A 20,359-nucleotide genomic window follows, 5' to 3' on the forward strand; every position below is an offset into this window, starting at 1 on the left:
CAACTGCAGTGGCACCTGCATTTTTGTTGACGTTTACTCAAGAAGTGGTCTGTGTGTGAGGCAGCAGCCGACTCTTGACAAAGTGGAAACCACAGTCAGCGAAGGAGAAACTTTGCTGAGCCAGGTTATAGATTTCATTTCTGTCACTGGAATACATGTTGACTTCTGTCCCTGTGAAGTCAAGGCCGCACTCGCTCCGTGAAATGACTCTTTATTCAATTAAAGCTTGGTGGAAATGTTGATCCACCTTTACTCTGTGATAAAGGAGGCGACACTCCAATACTTGAACCACATTCTTCTGATTTTCACTCCCATAAAGTTAACAGAAAACATATGAATGACAAGATGAAGTTATCATAATTCATAGCTGACGTATCATCCAGAGTGCCATCTGCTGGAGAGACAGAACAAACAAAAAAAGTGGTGCCCACTTGTCTTGTGTTGTGTTTTGGGAAAAATAAATATTTAAAAGTAAAAAAAAAAAAGCAAATTCATATTCCGACTGCTAGTGTTAAGTAAAATCCATTTAAATTGAGAACAAACTAGTATAAACCAGTGTGAAGAGATTGTCCTAGTCAGGTCCATCCAACCTAATAAAATGAAACCTCCAGATTAGAAACTTATTTTCATTGCGTCGGACAGATTGACTGACTCTTCAAACACCAGTTGAATCAAGTCAGATTGGTGTTAGTGGCTAGTTTATCAAGGACCGGGATTTAGAGAGGTGAAGAAGAGAGTGCAGGCAGGGTGGAACGAGTAGAGCCAGTCATCTGTGATGGAAGAGTGGCAGCATGAGAAGAAGCCCTGGATAGCAGTAGTCGCTGACACGATGTGGGGTTTAGAGACTTAGGAGTCAGAGTCAGATGAGTTAGAGATGAAGTTCTCATCGCAAGTGACTACAAAGTAAAGGTCGGAAATGAGTATATCAGAGCGACAAAGTTAGGGGGGACAGATGATTGGACACGTCTGGTGTGGTGGTCCATTCTTGGACCAAGAATGTAGGAGATGAAGAAGAAGAGGAAACAAGTCAGGTTCATAGATGCGGTGAGTGGAAGACTGTAACCTTGCACCACATCTTGAGCCTGATCATTACCCCCAAAAGTTCAGCCACTCCGTGTATTTAAAACTGCACTGTGGGTGTCCTCTGATGCACTGGGTTCTGGACCCACAACCACTGACCCTCACCAGGGTGCAGTCCTGGTCATAAGTTGGACTGGTGTGGATGCCACCTGGACTGGGGTCCTCACAGTCCAACCCACTGGTAGTGATGGGCTTGTGAGGCTTCATGAAACAGTGTCCTGATTTTCAGAGCCCAGTAGATGGCGCTCTTTGCTCTAGAGTGTTTAGATTTGTACGACCATTTCAATGAACCTCCACATTATTTTTATGTCGATAGCGCTACCTACTGAGCTCTGAAAATGAGGACAATGTTTCATGAAGTTGCGCGAGCCCATCTTGGTACACACTGCGCTGTATATTCATTTTTCAAATAAGGGATATTTTTGACTGAACTATGCTGGTTTCCAGTGACTGCTGGACTCTGCCTTGGGGGCAGAAAGACTGACATCGCTGGGTCAGCTTTTTGGTTTGGTGTCCTCGGGGTATCAACTTACCTGTGGGCAGATGATGAGGGAGGAAGCCCACTCAGTGAGTTCGTGGAGGTTGAGTGAAGATACTCTGGAGAGAGAGAAGTCTGAGACTGCTGGCGCAGCAAATCCCGGATACGTGTCGGACAATGTCGGCTGGATGACGCAATGTTTTTCCGTATAGCATACACAGTTAACCTGAACAAGACGATGCACTAATGTTTATGTAACGTTGAAGCTTATCATTAAAATATATTCAATCCATATTTTGTTCACCTGACCTTTGCAACGTCTGTTGAGGATATTTAAGTGGTTAATTTGAACCAGTTTGGACAGAAACTAGGCAAGAATTTAATCCAGTCGAGTTTTTCCTCCGCTGGAGCTGATATATTATTAATTTCAATTTCTACCCCGAGAATATGAATGTGACTGTCTTTAGTTGGGGAAAGTTCTCCCATTAAAGCATTTTGTTATGGATCCCAAACTGTTGCTGAATGTTTATCAGGCAAAATACTCTGAATGAAATCTATTTTATCTACTGTTTTTAACAAGTTTTTCTGTGCCAAGGGCCGATATTGTTGAAACCCGCACGTATCCGACCTTGCGAGTTTGTTCTCAGCGTGTTCTGACTCCTGATTATAAAAGGATTTGCTGTGATTATCTGGTGTGTGTGTGGTAAATAATTCACATGCTCTGGGTCCGTTCTATGGCTAGAGGGCATCTCCCTGTGTGAGGATATTGCGGATGGAAATGTAGAACTGTGCGGCGAGGTAGCACTTTAAAAACCAGACAACATCCTTCATCTGCCCTTGTCCACATACAGACCTGGTGGATAATTTATCTTTGTGCTAACACGCCGACTTAGCGCTGCATTTCATCACATTTATGCCCAACTGGACTTCATAAATAAAGGAGGACTTTCAGATTTAATTTTTAGTTCCAAGTGAGAATGTTTCTAAGCTTAAAGGTCAAAGACGACCTTCAGAAAGAGACGATGAGGAATCAAAAGCCGGGACTGATCGGTATGTACGGCCCATACATTGATAAGTGATGATGTAATGCAGGTTTGTTAAGGACTTGGCAAAGGATGAGAAAAGCAACGAATAAGTAGTTTAATCCTCATGAGCAGAATTTAGAAAGCAGTGTAGTGGAGTAAATGGTAGGGGTCGACCGATATGCTTTATTTCAGGGCCGATACGGACGTTGATATGTGGTGTCTTCGGAAAGCTGATAATCAATATTAGGCCGATATTAGATTTGTCTGTGAGATTTGGCTTTGGTATTAAGAAAATAACAGTGTGGAGATGTGAATTTGACAGTATATATTCGCTTCTTACGATCAACATGTAGTCAGTGGCCTAGTCAAAAGATTAGGAGAGAACTGATGAAATGAATCTACAAACCACTACCTTGCGCTTTGCCAAAGGCACGAATGAACAGCAGGCTGTATTCTTCCCTGTTAAGACCCCAATTGGATAAATATCGGCAGTCGATGATGGCGGTCGATAGCCATGTGTACAGTTGAAAAATGGCACAATATATTGGCCAAACCGATATCGCCAGTAAATGAAACTGAACTCTAATAAATGGTCAGTTTCTATGTGTCAAACACAAGGCATGTGGGCTGAATGCGGCCCGCCGTATCGGGCAATGTGGACCCAACATACTTTCATAAACTAATTCCAAGCATGACTGCGCTGGGGACTAGGAAAGTGATGACCTTCCATGACCTGATGCTTCATCTTCCGTGACGATTTATCACAAGGGTCGAAAGCACTTAAGATGTCAAAGACAAGAATGATACAGAAGAACGGTGATGTGTGATGGACTTTGCTCTGTTTTTACATTTTGAAAACATCAGCTGAAGTGAGAAGCGAATTTGAGAAGATTCTCAAATTCGTGACTGTACTGACTGACAGGTGAAAATGGATGTGTCAGATTTGTTCTTCTGTTGTTCACTGGCTGTCGTGTCAGCTAAAGACATCGCTAAGCTAACGCTGCCATTGTTGTGAAGTGATCATTTCTTTGTTCCAGTAGGAGGTGGTCTTGGCAGAGAGCTGGGGTCGTCGAGGCAGCCACAGACGGGACACCCTGTATTGTTAAAACATTTTGTTCGGTTGGCAACTTGGACTGTGTTCGACATTTCGGACCCTTGTGTGAGTGCATTTGACGCCTTTGCATTCAGGGTATAATGAATAACTGAAGCCGCAGTCTGAGGATGAAGCTTCACTTTCACATCCTGAGTCCAGGCAGGGAAAAGGGAAAGGACATTTAATGGAACAATTGGCAGTGAATGGGCTGTGTTTGGTTCCACTTCAGGCACTGACCAAAACACTATCACCAACAGAAACCGGGAAATATTCTAGTTTCTGGTTTAACGAAGTGAAGAGGAACAAACTCAGTCGTCCGCCTGAATCGTCCGGCTGCTTCTGCACTCAGAAATTGGCCAATTTCTCTTGTAATATCGTGTCACCTGCTCTAATTTGAAGCGTTCTATAAAGCTGGCAGCAGACCGCAGAGCGAAGTCGGCACAAAAAAATCCCCACTTTAGTCTTTTTCTGTCCTGACTTCTTCAACAAGTGCCGTATATGACACAAGTTTAGACCATGTGAGTGTTTCTAGGGGCTTCAGTTTTGTCCGTGTTTAATTCAGGAGCAGACGACAAAAGTAAAAGCATACATTGCATATCCTTGTCACTGCCAGTGAAGTGACATGAACATCAAACTCCTCCAGATGTCACTATTAGACATGGTCTTGTCCTTCTGCGTCTACGCTTTATTTTCCTTTCTCTTTCAAATCTATATGTCTTCTCTTTATCCTCCTCTTTTAGACAGCTGAGCGAGCCGATCCTTCTTTCGCTGAAATGACCCCCGTCTCCCTCCTATCTTCACCTGTCGTCTAAATTTGTGTGTCACTCTTTATCTATATCTGCTTTTGTCTCTCAAAATAAATCCGGTCGGTCTGGATTGAGGGAGGATTATTTATGAACCGTAGCGTCCTTTTTATGTTCGCTTAAGGCAGCCTTTTATTGGCAGCTTCCTCTCTGCTATGAAAGGTATGATTTGGCAGGTCGGGGTTCTTTCAGGTGAATCATTTTGAAGATGTGGTGGAAAAGTTTGTGAAGTTTGTGACTGCAGGGTATCAGAAACTGTTGTGATACGCGTTCTCAACCCTTCTGTCTTCGTCTGTCTCTGCACTCATCATCAGATTTACAAAGTTCCTAACTAAGCTGGTTTTCATTCTGCGCTGAAACTCGCTTATGTAGATCTATTCCGCCTGTTTGTCACACTTTGTGTGTTTATCGAATTTGTCATCTGCATCTTTCTCTTTATTGGCTCATTAAAAATGTGTCAGCCCCTCTTAGGTTTTCTTCCCCTTTGGACTTGCTTGTGATCCAGAACCTATGAAACAAGCAAGTAGAGGTTGAAATCTTTGATAAATAGTACCATCTACTTGTCCAAAAAGGTCAATCCAAACATTAAAAAGCATGGACTTGCTAAGATGCCGGAGCAAGACCTAAGAAAAAATGAATATCCAGAACAACGACCAAGAGAGAGGCTGTTACCGAGTGAGAAGACAAGATGTTCTGGTGATGCATTCTGATCAGTCCCCAGCAGTGTGTTGGCTAGGCTAACAGCAGAGGGCCCAGACACGGGGACTCAGGTGGGTCGTCCTCTAACCACTGGGCTAGCCATTCAAATGCTACCCGTCATTGTTGTAGCGTAGTTGGGATACCTTACCCACCTTGCCACGTGTGAATGCGCATGAATGCACAGATATTTCTTGAGAGTTTAGAGGGATACGAAAGGGCACTTTTCTCATGCAGGAAAAAGAGCCGGTGCTTGAGCACCACTACGTGTTTGCACATGTCTGGTGTGAATGATCATGGTGTTGGTTTGGTGCAGCAAAATGGTGCCCAACATTGCAACGTACAGTGGTGATGGGCTGATGAGGCTTCGTGAAACACTGTGCATACCTTCAGAGCCCAGTAGGTGACACTCTCCAATTTGAACAACCATTCCAAAGTAACCTCATATCATTTTTAGACCAAGAGCCCCATCTACTGAGGACACTGTTTCATGAAGCCTCGTCAGCCCATCACCAGGTTACAGACGTTGCTCACAGGCTCTCACAGTGTTTAATGGAATTCCCACCTATTGGTACAATTCTTGTTATTGCTAGGGTTGCAAAGGTTTCGTGACTTTGTTGAGGTTTCCTCCTCTGCCTCAACAAATTATGTTGCCCCTCCATGAAAGCCTGAGTGCAGTGGTTTTATTTTTTTCCATCTTTTCTTTGGAGGTGGCCTCATGGTAGAACTCTGCTGTGGGTTGGTACTTGGTACTTGGTACTACTGATGCTGGAGCTTTTTAACCTTATCACGGCATTATCGTCCGCCGGAACCCTCTCTAGGCCAAACGCTCACAGTGTGGAGAGTCTGGTCCAACTGTGCCTGTGTTCTGCTGTCGGGCCCAAATGTTTTTGAGGCAGTGGACCTCCTCTGCCCTAATGGAACGCCCTTCTGTAGCCATGTTTGTTGTCAAACTGAGTGTCACACTGGTAACGTCTCTGCTTTTATAGAATACAGAGCTCAGCTGCCTGAAGTCTCACCCCCTGCGGAGAGCTTCTCGGGAAAAGGCTTCTCTCAAACCTGGTTCGCTTGTGTTCATGCCAGTCTGAGCGGCACAGACTGACTCTGCAGTGTGAAAAGCCCTTAGTTTTCTTTGGGACAGGTTAAGGGCTCTCTTTAACAGATGAAACTGCCTGTTCACACTCAGCGATTGTCAGGTTCGGAAATAGAGGTAACAGTCACTTGCAGTCAGAAACTGGCTGCAGTCTGAAAAGTTCTGGAGTAATGGGGTGGTCGAGCTGAGCCAGAGGAGAACCATTGTTTCCTCCCAATAAGCCCGGGTCAGTGTTGATGACTGTCATACGTTCATATTTTTGAGAGCATAGATTCTCCATTTTCATGATGTTTTGGTGAAATCGGTGGAGCTTGTTTCAATTCCATGTGTCCATCAGTGACTCGGACAATGACGAGTCACGATAAACTTGTGTTTGAATTCATTTTTTAAAATCCATCATCAATCTATGAACGCTGAACTCCACGCTTTGCTGAGAGAATCGTGGGTTTTCGGTTTCACACGAAAAGAAATGGAGGAGGCTGCTGTTGAATTTTAAGCAGATCGAAGCAATAAATGTATAAAATTTGTATGATCTCTTCTTTATGCAGCGGCTTGAAGCTGTTTAATATCCCACCCCCACCCTCTTTGCTCTTTTCTTAGCCTCGCTTGTTGTGAAACATGTCTGTACACACACACACACACTCATCAGATCCATGACACCCCCTGCCTCCGTCCACTTGCTGATGCGCTCTATATCCACGACAACATTGGAGTCAAACTCAAACTGATTTTACAGAGGTTTTTTTATGTGATAGTGGGACAAGCGAACACTGGCCTGTTCATCCATTCGAAATATGGTGAGGAGGCATCTTCCCACTGAAGGATTTACGAACTGGAAACCATTGTGGCGGAGAAAAGACCTTGAAGAGCTCAGTAGCTTCTGAAATGCTCTGTTCTGATGTAATAACGGCTGCACGTGTGAAATATCCCTCTAATGGCATTTTCCGCTGTGCAACAGTGGATGGGGTCATTACGTGCACCTTAACCCAGCTGATGGCTCACAGCCTCAGAGGCAGCGCATTACATGTCGTGACACTTCACTCCGCTCTCTTCACCCATGTTGGGATTTTTTTTTTTTTTTTTTTAGCATTGGAACGTTTAATTGGACAGTAGGTGGCGGTAGCTTTCTGAAACCCGCCACCCATAGTAAACAAGGATGAAAGCCATTGGAGCCTGTGTTGAATCTCTCTGAAAGAGAAATCTGTTCTTGAGTTATTTTGCAAACAGTCAGACAAAGGCCAACAATCACAAGAGCTGATGCCATAAATATCCTGAACCTCAACATGCTGCTTCCTCAGGTGAATAATTACGTTTGTATGTCTAAAAATATTCAATTATTTAGCTTTTTTTAATTCTTAAAAATGCTGTAGCAGTCGATATAGATGTGCAATGGTATCTACAGTAGTGGCATCACCAGACCTGCCTTTAAAGGCGCTGGTTTTTTTCTTTCATTTGACCAAAAGCATCAAGTTCAATCATGTGAGAGTGATTGTGTCTGTTACCTCTATGGTGCTTGTGAACCAACCTCTCGTGGTCCTTCAGTGTTGCTCACTGCACTCCTGAATATTTCCCTATTTTGACGACGGACGTCTGTGAAGTGCCGTCTTTTTTGATTGAATCATTTTCCTCAGGCTTGAGGAGACATTTGCACGTTCAAAAATCGCTGGAATGCGCCACGCTGCGATCCATGTATAAATAAAACAATAATGATGGCAGGAACTAACCAACGGATCACATTTAGGCAGCACTGAAGCACACGGATGGTCGGAAGAGTAACAAGCTTTGCATGACAATTGAGACGTTCATGTCCCAGAAGAAATTTTGCTCCATATCCCAGCGACAAGGACGACCTTCAACTGCCAGTGGACGACCTTGTCGGTCTGATTGCTTGAGGTATTCAATTTCAACAGGTGACTCCGGTGCTGACAGCAGCTCAAGCCTGAGTCTCCAGTGGACGACGGAACACAGGATCCAGAATTTAAATAAAGCAAACTCAAGATAAATCAGTCAACTGGAAAGGAAACGCAGATCCAACTGAGCAAATCAAGGAGCAGAGGTGTATAAAAATCGTTTCCTCGTTCAGTGACGTGAGGACCTCCACCGTTCGGCAAACCACCTCAGCTGCGGTGTGAGTTTCTGCCGCCGTCCTTGAGTGGACGTCGACCTAAATCATCGCAGATACTTTCTAATCACCCGAGAAATCGGTGAGGTCTTGTGTCCGGGCTGCAAACGGCTGTTCTGAGGAAACCAAACAACTGTGGTCTGGAAAGAAAAGACGCACGACAATGCTCACTGTTGCCTGAAAACAATGGGGCAGTTGTTTGATTTTTTTAATTGCTTCAGTTTGAACTTTTCTTCAAAACCAATTAACTTTGTTCACCTGTTGTGAAAAGAGTTCAGCTATAGTAGCAGCCTTCAGTAAGCAGTGAATAAGGACACACAACAATGACTGTCGCAGCTTTGTTTAACAGACCTCTCACTCGTATCCTAAACTTTCTCTTAAACCACCGCCACATTAATTCAACTCAAAGTGAATCGACCCTCCACTGCCTGTTTGTCAATCTCCACTCATCGATTCCTTTAACCTTCAATGAGGCTAAAGTTTCACCCATTTCTCTACCATCATCTCATTCCTTGTACTTGCATTGTCGCTTGAGATGTTAAATGTTTATCTGATTTACATTTTTGGCTTCTTTTTTCAGCATTTCCCATCTACATTGCCACTGCAAGCCCACCTTCAAGTAACTTCATCATCCTCTAATGTCTTCATTGACTTTCTCCACATTGACATTGTCCACATATTGTCTCTCCACTTGTCCAAACCATCTGGCCTGCCAAACCCCGTCTCTCCCAATGACAACCCAAGTATCTTCATGTGTGGCTCTTCTAGTGACCCTCTGAACCATACATCATACTGCTCTCCTGTGAGGTGACCCTAATGTAGCTGTCGCTCTTCAGCCGTTTTAGCCAACCCATTCTCACTCGTGTGGCGTGATATATTGACATTGAGAAGTGGAGTTTTGCATCCTATACTGAGGCTGTGGGCAGCATGCCACGTAAATAAAATAGGGAGGTTGGGTTTAGGTAAGACATGGAGGGAGGTTGGGTTTAGGTAAGACATGGGATGGCACTCCTTCCATTCGATATGGAACAATGTAGCAACTGCGGTGCGTTTCAGTCGTGGAGACTTCAGGGCTGACGGCACTGTCAGTAAGGGGGGCAGCCACATAAGTGACAATAGAATTCAGTGAAAAGAGTTTCCAAATGTTTCTTACATGGGAAGGGCAACATTTTCCCTGCAGTGAAACACCCACGCGTCAACATGCAACACGGACGGCTCCCTTTGGCATCAGGATTTGGCATCTCCTCTTCATCTTCCTCATCACGTTATTCAGAATGATTGAGGTCAAATGCTCTCTCGAGCTTCTCACTCTACTTCTCCAGTTTTCCTTACGACAAATCATCAGCAACCTCAAGCTCCACTCTGACCTTGTCTGTCAGTCTGTCCATGCTCACCATGTGATGTGATCTTGCCCTCAACATGAAGCCCATCAGTCTAACAGTGCACCGTCTCACTGTCCTCATATCTACCCTGCACCTCCCTCACATACCTCTCTGATGCTCCTGACTTCCTCATTCAGTACCACACTTGCTCCCTCTGTACTCCGTCATAAGCTTTTTCCAGATCCGCGTTGAGACTGTTCTAACAACGGATCTGTTGAATTCCCTCTCGACATGAAACCATACTGCTGCTCGACAACTCTATAGTCACTGTGGTTGAAGGCGTCTCCCTCGTCACTCATTAGCTCGGCTGTGACTTAATTAGCATTGCTAATCTCAACTACTTAGTATCTGTATAAATGTGAGACGGGAAAGAATATCCATAAACGTTGTCTGGATCTTCAAATGTTGTGGCAGACCTGGCAGAGCAGGAGACTTTTTTTTAACAAACCGCCGTTGGGCTTCGCAGCTCTCACTGAAATGTAATCTTGCTTGGAATAAAAGAGCAGTTTAATCATTATTATATAACGTAGACAACTCATCACATTTGAGATTAATCTTCTGTAATGCTGTGCATTGTTCTTGGCAGTGTCTGTCACAATATTCTGGACTGTTTTGCTTTTCAGTCCGATGAAAAATGTTACCATCAGTCTGTAATTAGGAAGTAAACAGAAACAAAGGAGCAGCACAGATACTGCGATAACAGCGATGTTTGTTCTGTTAGACATTCATCAGCACCATCTTTGTGCGACACCGCCTCAATACCGACGGAGAGAAATGGAATTTTCACTCACTTTATCACCAGACTTCCGCACATGGGACAACTATCTTTCCCTGTATCGCCGAGATCAGCCGCACCGCTGTAACTGCGCCGTGTACGAGGTTTGCAAGATTACCTCTGCCAATGTATAGGAGTAGCCCCTTTTTTGTTATCCTTATCCTCTCGCCGAGTCTTTTGACAGGCTCGTAAATAATGCAGCAGGACCGTGCCATGATAAGCGACTGTGAGGTGACGGCGGTGCAGATTAAATCATCCTACTATTCCTCTGGCAGTAAACAACTTTTTCATTCGATGAGAGCTTGATTCACCTTAAGTAGTTGAACCTAGAGTTTTCTTTTCCTGATAGACAGGAATGAGTTTGCCAACATCCCGGCGGGAAGTTGTCAGTGCCACTGCAAAATGGGGCCGGGTCCTTCCTGTGTGGAGTTTCATATTTTTTCTTGGGTTTGGAGTTTTCTCCTCGAGTCCCAAGATAAACAGGTTCATTGGTGACTGTACATTGCACAAAGGTGTAAGTGACCATCTCTCAATTTCAGTTCAGTTCAGAAGCCCAAGTGACTTGGTGACTTGCTCCTGGGACTCTGATAAATTGGTTGGTGTTATTAGATTAAAACTCTGTACCTCTGGAACAATGCATAACTATGCAGCATGAAATGGTCATGTATCGTCTGCAAAGGTGGTTCTGCTGAATTACAGCGCTAAATACATGTGGATCTAGTTCTAAGTGAATCAGTGAGTCAGAACCAGAAACAAGCAGGTCAAAAAGCTCTTCAGCTTCAGCATCAGAGGAGGAATGGCGAAGCGTTGCATGACAGCTGGATGTTCTGATGGTGCCAGTGAGCACGGAAGCCTGTTCTAACCATAAGGAACAGGTGAAGCCAGTTTAAAGAATGAGGGACGAGTGGCAACCATCAGCATTTGGCTGCTTTGCAGGATGATTTTGCCCTTAAAAGTTTGCCTCAAACAGGTTTGGAAAGCGACTGCTAACACCCAGGGTTTTCCCAAGTAAACAAGGCATGATAGCAAGCTATCAAAACAGCAGAGAAGCAGTCAAACACATGGGTGAGGAGGGGTCAGTACTCGACCCAGTACATTGTTGTTCAGTGTTGCCGTCTGTGATCCGTTCAGACACTTCATCCTCTCACAATAGTCAGAGTTGTCGCTTCCTCAACGACTTGGTTGCGATCAAAAGAAGTCCTTGGTTCACATGAACCTGCTCTTCTTCCTCAAAAACTGCTTCCAGGTATTTGTTATGTTCAGTGACGTCACAACGCTGGCGTTTGACCTACTTATTAGAACCTCATCAGAATCTTAATGTATTTTGTGGTAGTATATGGAAGCCAAATTCGATCTATTTATTGGTTGATGTTGATGCCGGTGACACTTTCAGCCCTTGGTAGCCAGGCCAGACTGTTATGGCATTATAACTCACCTTCTTTCCCAGCACTGGAGCGAGCTGGCAAATACCACATCTGTAAGGTTTGCAACACAAAGATTGACCGCTGACACTTGTATCCTCTGGACACTGCTGCTACAGTTCACGTCCTCTCACTTCAATAGAAGCCAGCGGATATTTACTCCCACAGTGGGGACCATATTTCTCTGCCGTGTCAGCTCCGAGGAACTTTTTCCTGCAGGAGAAAATACCTTTTGACCTTAAATTCAACCGCTTCATACGTCCAGTGGTGGTTCCACACTTCGTCTGCAGAAGATAACGTAAAGTAATCACGTCGATTTTCATCATCACTCTCTTTATTTAGCTTCCTCCACATGCTTATAGGAGATCCCGACTCGGGCATTCGCTATCTTGACAGAGATAAGATGGCGAGGCTGGTGTTTCAGCATCCGCCTGGATTATTAGAATAAAGGCGGCAGATGATGGATGGAGTCCAGGCAGCTGCAGAGCACAGCTGGAGTATTTGTTTCTACATTTTCCAGTCGCCTGCTGTGACGGCACTCATCTCTGCACGAACCTCCGAATGCCTGAGAACTGTTGGACATGTCCGGTGACCAAATCTTGTTTGTTACAGTTGGACAGATGTACGAGAGAGAAGAGCAGATGCTGGGAATCTTTGGCTCACGCAGAGGTCACAGACATACACAAAAACAAAGAAGACAAACTGTCAGCACCTTTCGTCACCTCCACCATCTGGTCCGTATTTGATGAGTCACATGGCGTCTGGACACGGTTTGAGATGTCTTTGCTCCTGGGCTCACCCTGCTAATTATATCATTAGCAAAGAATCTCACTTTGGTTGTCCGTCAAGTGCATTTAGCAACTAATAGATGAAGCATCATCTGCCTTTTAGAACGCTGGCATTTAACTCATCTTGTGAGTTGGACGATGAACCTGTGCTGATGAACGTGGGCAGGTATTTGAGAGCTACGACAGGTGACCCCAGTGGCGATGTGTGGGTTGACGTGTGAATACATGAAATATAAAATGAAATTAATAAAAAACTGATGTTTACATTCGATTAGATGTCTTTTAACTGACTTTTAACTGAGCAAAATGTGACCATGGGAGTTAATTGTGCAAAATATTTACCAACTAAGTGAGTAAATACTTTGCAGCAAAATGTGACTATGTAACTTAATTGTACAAAAAACTCACCAAATTAGTGCACAAATATTTTGCTGACCCATTTTCTTTTACATGGTTCACGCATTTTTACAGAAAAATAATAAATAAATAAATAAGAGAGGCTGCGATGTGCCACCTGTGGAGAAATGCGGGCATTTCAAGGATAATGGCGATTACAAATTTAATACTTTAAAGTTTCGATCTCGAACTGCCGAGTATCGTCACATCGTTGTGTTTGTGTGTTGCACCTGCTGATTGACGTCCAGCCGGAGGCGGAGTTTACTATTAGAGAGTAGAGTAGGTGTTAGCTTGGAGCCCTGAGTCTCTTTGCTGCCCCACAACGTCCCCTGTTTCTCTATATAACGGTCATTTGTTGTGTTATCTCAGGTGGTCGCTCGTAAAATAACCAGAGTTCCAATTTACTTTGAACAACTCATGTCTATACGGAGTCCCGTCTGCCCCGCCCCCCCTCTTCAGTCTGCGTCATGGACTGTTCCAAGACGCGCATCTTGTTCACTGCGCAGCACGGAAATGCTTAGCTCAAAACGCGGGAAGAGAAAAGAGAAAAACACTCCCGAAGGTGACGAACTTTCTCAAAGCTACAAGTGGCACTAATGCTGACGGCGGTAAGAAGCTTGCGGCTCTGGTGCCGGTGTCATGGCCGACAGGAATGCAGTAGCGACTACCACGTCACCTCACGTCATCTTGGCGGGAGCTGGAGAGCTGCGCTGCTGCGGTCCTGGTGGAAACACTCCCTTTAGACAAGAATGGAGATGGTTAGAATGGAACTGTCGGCGACTCTGTTCATATGGATAATAATATCAACTGTATGAAAACTGGAGAAACAAACGGAGAGGAAGACACAATCCCTGTGAGACTGAAGACACAAATGGAGATGTGAAGAAAGTCATGGTAAGTAATGAGAAGTTGATAGTTTTTTCCAATCATGTAATCCTATATCACTTACTTTCATGGAAGCTTCATCTTAAAATTAAATTTGAAATGTATGTATTTTCCAAGTTGTATCATGTTCAAGTTTACAAAATGGCTGCATTGCTCGCAAAACTGTTTACATTGAATGGACCGTTGTAGCGGTGATCAGAATCGGATTTATTGCCATGGTCAGTAGGGATCCCACCAACTAGGAAAGTGCTTTGAAAAACGTGCAGTCCAAAACATAATAATAGTAATATTCATAAAAATAAAATAAACAGAAAAATAAAACTAACAAATAAATGGCCCACAAACAACAAGGACTGATCACAAATTCATTCATCTGATGGCCGAGGATTTTTTAAAAAACTTTTTAATGGGTTGATAAAACTTCAAATAAAGTATTGGTGATATTGATTTTCAAACAAAACTCATTGTGATGACATGTATGGCATCGTTGTGAGTCCAGGCCGTAGATACCGACTCATTCCGTAAGCTTTTCAGTGATGCACATAGGTTGTAAATGAATGAAAGTATGTTACAGGGTGCACAGTTGTCCATGAAGAGGTCCATAGAAGCAGGGCCAGGAACAGAACATTTACTTGGCAAACCAATTGCTTGATGTGTATCGTGTTTTGATGATACAGATGTTTTGCATGTGGTAGATACTCGGGTTGCACGATAACCGTTTTTAACATAGTCATCACAAAGTGTGAAACTATGAATCGGCTTCAAATGCAAAAGAAAAGATCGATTCGGCGAAGACAATCAATCAAGTATATGATTAAGACCCAATCATCCCCTCTGTTTGTGAACGCTGAGAATTGCAGTTGTATGAAGTTGATCACGTGGTATCATCTGATGAACGAACCCTTCTCCTCACACGTCATGCCTAATAATCCTCCTCATTAAAACTACAAACAGGGTCTCTCACTGCCCCGTGGAAGGTCAATACCCACTGGAAACAAATCCAGCACGCTTCCACATGTTCAGACCAGGGTAGAGAGCCTGTAGCACCAGATACATCTCACCTGTACGTTGTCCAAACAGAACAGGAATGAGTGGGTTCATGACTCTTGGTCTGAAAGAACCATAATATAATATAACAGAGATGTTGTTTTGTCCACAGTTTTTAAGCCATTTTTGTAACATCCCAAATTATAGTAATTCAGATTCAAAGCAAATTAAATGCCGAACAACAAAACAAAAAACAATATATACTAGAACAAGAAAACAACTCTGTGTGTGTGTGTGTGTGTGTGTGTGTGTGTGTGTGTGTGTGTGTGTGTGTGTGTGTGTGTGTGTGTGTGTGTGTGTGTGTGTGTGTGTGTGTGTGTGTGTGTGTGTGTGTGTGTGTGTGTGTGTGTGTGTGTGTGTGTGTGTGTGTGTGTGTGATTTAAAAAAAAAAAACATTTTTTTTTGCTACTGCCTACCGCCGCCAACAGACTCTGTGATCCTCAGCAAATGTTGCCAAATACACTGACAAATGACCAGTCTAGGTGAAGTGATGGACTCCGTTTTAATGTTTAGACATTCAATGACAACTCACTCTTGCGACAACAGAAGGCACGTGCCACATTTATAACTGGCACTTTTTGCAGTCTTTGCTAGTATCTGATTCAGAACATAGTAACCTCTGATGGCTACAAGTAGAACGAAGGGAGTGCCATCCCATGGCTGAGCTAACCTCAACCCTGTCTTTTTTTTACGTGACGCGCTGCCCATGGCGTCAAGACGGAATGTGCTTCCCTTTAAAGCCTTAAGTTTCAACATCCAACGCTGAAGACTGCCTTTGGCGTCGGCATAGGATGCTAAAGTCCACTTCCCAACGTCAACATATTGTACCGTGGGTGTGAGGATGTGGTATCTGTAGTGATTTACTCTCACTCTTCTGTCATGATAACCATACTGCCTTTAAAGCCCGCATTTTAGATTTAGATCACCAAAAAGAATTGACCTATTCTGGCTGTATACCTTCTTAATGACACCATGAGTCTTTCACATTGCTGTCGGGACTACCTCAGGTGACATTGGCGCGCTCAACTATAACCCTTTATGAGTCCATCGTCGGTCTTTCATTACTTTGTTCGAGGACGCTCCATCTTTATTGGCCAACCGAGACGAGACGGCGTGACTAATACCCACTGAGAACCTCCTCGTCTGGTGCTTGGAAGAAATCTTACTCAACTCTAACACGTGTAGCCACGAGAGCAAGTAAAGGGCCAATCAGCTGCAAGGAATGAAGGTTGGATTCTAAAATGAGAAAATGTGTTGCTAACAGGTTTCAGCCAGAGCATGAACACACTTGTATGGATTTCCAGGTGCTCCAGTGAGGAGATGATGGGGGTCAAAGGATGCGGAAGATGTGAAGAAGAAGCAGGTTTCTGTTTTTTGCTGGGGAATAAATTGTTATCTGTGTCAGAGGTTGAGGAATAGTACTGTCGGAAGCTGGTAGCTTGCTTTTTAAGGCAGGAGGTGTCAGCGGGGGGCAAAGGAAAAGGATGGGGCCGTCATCGAATGATGAAGTGTGCAAATCATTGTGTAGCTTGGTATGTTTTGTTCTACACTCGGCTTTGAAAAGCCTGTCATGAAATGAAGTGGAGAGACGGTGGGAGAGGAGAAAGCCAGTATAATACAAAGTAGCACATGGAAATCTCAGGACATTCTGTGATTTGGATTTAAATTTGCGAGGTGCATGGTGGCATGGCCAGGTTGGTTGGCTCCTTCATGCTTGTTGAACAAGTGGTCCATGGCTTGTCTTTCATTGGACGCTTGTTAGATGCAATGGTAGAACCACTAGCCTTGCAAAAACGTACCCTAGATTTTCTCCTGTTGCAGTTTCATTCAAATGACGTCTGACTCGACCTTCTCTCAAACCTCATCTCTGCTGCCTCATCACTCCCTTCCCTTCGACTTCTCGCATCAGCTGACTGTTTCCTGAGTCGTGAAGGGGAGTCGAAGGGGTGAGCGTGTATATGTGTGTGTTTTCCTGGACCGCCAGGTGCTTTATTGGCTGCCCTGAGTCTGACTGGCATCCTCGCGGGCGAATCTGACAGCTGAACGGATGATGAATCTGTCCGTTTCACAACTTTTTCGCCCGTCATTCTGCAAAGGTGAATGACGGACAAGCTGTTGGGTGGAAACCTACTGCGCCATGAGAGTGAGAGGTGGGGAAGAAAAGCTGCTGTTTGATATGGTGGTTGAGTCATCAGGAGACCTATGTTAACAGTTGGGTTTTACGTCTATCTAGCGCGACTGTGGGTCAAAACGTTCTTCTCTCGTGGGTCCTTAATAGACTTTCAGGGTCATAGGAGCAGAAACCTTCCCTTCAAAAAAAATGAAAAAAAAAAAATATATAAAGAAGAACTCTCGTGTGCAAACGTTTTCAAACAAAGAGGAAAAATGCCAAAAACATTTTGGGCTGTGGGAGGAAACTTCAGTGTCAGGAGGAAGTCAACTATCTAAGGCATTTGCCTTCTGGTGTTTGGCTTGTGTCTAAATAACAAGTATGAACTCCAGTTACCACCTTCCATCACTGATTGGCTCTTACTCAGTAAAGAACAGTGACTCACATGTCGACACTCGAATGCAACGCCTTCCCTGGAGGTCGAAGTTCATCACTGTGATCCTCGTAATTAAACATCAATCGTAAGGAAAAAGACAGAACATCTCACGTAATGCTGCGAACAAGACTTTTCTTCATTTGACCTCAGCGCCTTCACCTCCAATATCTCCTAAAATACAATTAAGCTAACGAACGTTAAAGAAACCCGTGATGTTGCCGCCAAGTCTGTTATAATTACTCGATAAAGCGGTTTCCCTTTCACCCAGGGTTGGATCTCTGCACCCTGGGAGCTGCTCAAAGACAGCGGGCCATGTTTACCGCTGAAGGGGGATTGTTAACATGCTTCGAGATGAAGTGATAATTAGTTGATATGAGCTGAATATTCTTGAATTTTTCAGCCACAGACTTTTGCTATGTACATGAGCCGCTTCACAGTCTGTTTCTAGAGTGTATTGGATTCACTTATGCAGTCCCTATTCACCAGCTTGGCTGTTGGAAACTTTTGGTGCCACCTGGGCACAAAGGCCAAGATCATCCCGAGCACCTTACCTGATTTCATTTCCCCTAAAATTCTGCCAGCGTAGGTTGAGTTTTCTGTTGTGTTTGTTGAGATGTAGTCCAGTGTAGCTCACTATCGCAGCATTGCCTCAATGTCAAACGTGAAGGACATGTTATTAATGTTGATGTCACCTTAAGATCTGTCAGGCGATCTTTGGCCTCGGTGTGAAAAATGCTCAATATGAATCAACCCGAGTTGTAAATTTCTGGGTCATAAACTACAGTCAAAATTACCATCAGAGACAAGACGTTTTAGTCAAATGGCATAAAAAAATTGCTGTCAATTTTTTTATTTATTAATCCTGGGGTTGCTCTGGATTAATTGTGATTAATATAGTATTTTTAGCCCGTATTTTGTGGAAGAGCAAAGAAGGGAATGAAGGGAACGGTATATGTATATCAGAAGAGAAGGATCAGGGAATGGCGACACAGGAAGGCAGGTCATTTTGTCTGGTTTGACAGTGTCCAGGCCCAGTCAGTCTTCTGGACTTGCTCTAGTTGATAACTTAAATCACGACACTTCAAATGTGAAAAGGCTCTCGTCCCGTAAAACCATTTCAATTTCGGCCGACTACAGTTCGACAGACCTGTTCAGACTGTGAGCTTCCATTGATTTCCATTCGTCAAACATAAATCAGCTCTGCCGAGTGGAGGGGTGTTGTTGACAGTGAAAGGAGGTGGAAGAATAAATTGAAGGCTACAGAGCGGGTGAGACTGGGAGTCTCAGTAGATCTGTAAAGTGGCCTTTTTTCCCCACCAAAAACAGGTATACTTTACTTGCATGCTTCCATCGAGGATGCAGTCGACATGGCTGCGGGGAAAGTCCACTGATGACCCTCAGTGGTGGAGATGAATTTGTGCGTCATTTTGTGTTTAAATGTTGCCGTGTCAGAGAGAACACGGATTAGAATTCACTCTCACTCCCGAATCAATTAAACGTCTGCTTGTCGCTGATTGTGGCAGATCCTGAAAGCTGTCGTCTGCAGTTATTCAAGTCTCTGCACTCTCCGGAACATCACAGGGATGACTGCTGTTTTAATAAAATATAGATTGTTTTGGTTGAGGAGGTGTGAGGGGAATAACTGAAATGGTCTGCAGAGCTTTGGAGACGACAGATTTGCTCAACTGTCATTAGCAGCTGCTTTGTTTGATCCTTTCCTGTTACTGTTTGATCCCTCTTATGTCAGAACAATCGCCTGGTCTGATGTGTTGCTTTTCACCTCGTGAGGATGATCCATTGTGGCAGTTTAGGGGCAACTCTTCCATGTCCTGGCCACTTTCAAATATCCTTGTTAACATATTTATGTCTCATTACATCATTGATTCCCTGAAAAAGCCATCTTCATAGCACGGGGGGAAAAAAGATCTCTGCCACAGACGACTGGTTCCATCCAAAAGTCTGAGATTAATTGCCCAAAAACAAGAAGGGGAGAGGCTCAGTCAAAACACGGGGAACTCCTAACTCCAACAATGAACTTCCTTAGAAAATCCACCTTCTGGCCATTGCTTCAAACAGCAGGACGGTGCTGGTAACCAGGGCAGCGAGAGAGCGCATTAGAACCCAAATAGAAAGTGTCCACACGAGCTCAAGGCCTGAGCAGACAGTTGATTTGCAACTCAAAATGGGAAATGGAAAAAATACAGCTATTTAAATTTTGTTTTATAATACTCAAATGGAAAAACAAGTCGTTATTCTATGGGCTTATTTATCTACTCTGATGGACTTAATTCTGTCCAACATATGCTCTGCTTTTGGTTTTGTTGTGTTGAGTCATGAGGAAGCAGGAAAATAAAGACGCATTTATTTTTATATTTCTATCTTTAGATGTGACTGAAAAGGGTTTTGTCAACAAATCTGGGTCAGTTCCACTCAAAAATAGAAGATTATTTTTTCACTATAGCTTACTGACATGACGTTGTGAAGTGTTTGAGTTACTGACTGGGATTTCCAGATGAACTTTATTAGCATTTTCTTATTGACCCAGACTGTGTCGTCAATCAAACAACAAATCATAACCACACAGAAGTAGCTGCGAGAGTGTAAAGAAATATGTCAATGGAATATCATTTTGCTCCAAGTTGGGAAACGCCTTGTGACTTTGATGGTGTACACCCAGTCAGATGATGGTGGTCGATAGAAGGACCTCTTTGACCTCTGGTGCGCGTGCG

The 20,359-nt window shown here is 43.8% G+C and overlaps 1 protein-coding gene across 4 annotated transcripts in view; it reads left to right on the forward strand.

The window, feature by feature from the left end:
• grin2da (glutamate receptor, ionotropic, N-methyl D-aspartate 2D, a) overlaps positions 1-20,359 on the forward strand; it is a 164,364-nt gene that overhangs the window by 8,456 nt on the left and 135,549 nt on the right. Inside the window, exon 1 of one of the 4 annotated variants that reach the window (XM_053863432.1) lies at positions 13,579-14,046. The exons of 1 other annotated variant lie outside the window; for it this stretch is intronic. The gene's annotated coding sequence lies outside the window, so the exon portion shown is untranslated. Of the gene's footprint in view, positions 1-13,578; positions 14,047-15,865; positions 17,031-20,359 lie in introns of those variants that run through there. 2 more of the 4 variants (XM_053863433.1, XM_053863434.1) reach the window with 2 other exon arrangements.

The sequence above is a fragment of the Synchiropus splendidus genome, chromosome 4, assembly GCF_027744825.2.
Source record: "Synchiropus splendidus isolate RoL2022-P1 chromosome 4, RoL_Sspl_1.0, whole genome shotgun sequence".
In the NCBI taxonomy this organism is placed as follows: Eukaryota; Metazoa; Chordata; class Actinopteri; order Syngnathiformes; family Callionymidae; genus Synchiropus; species Synchiropus splendidus.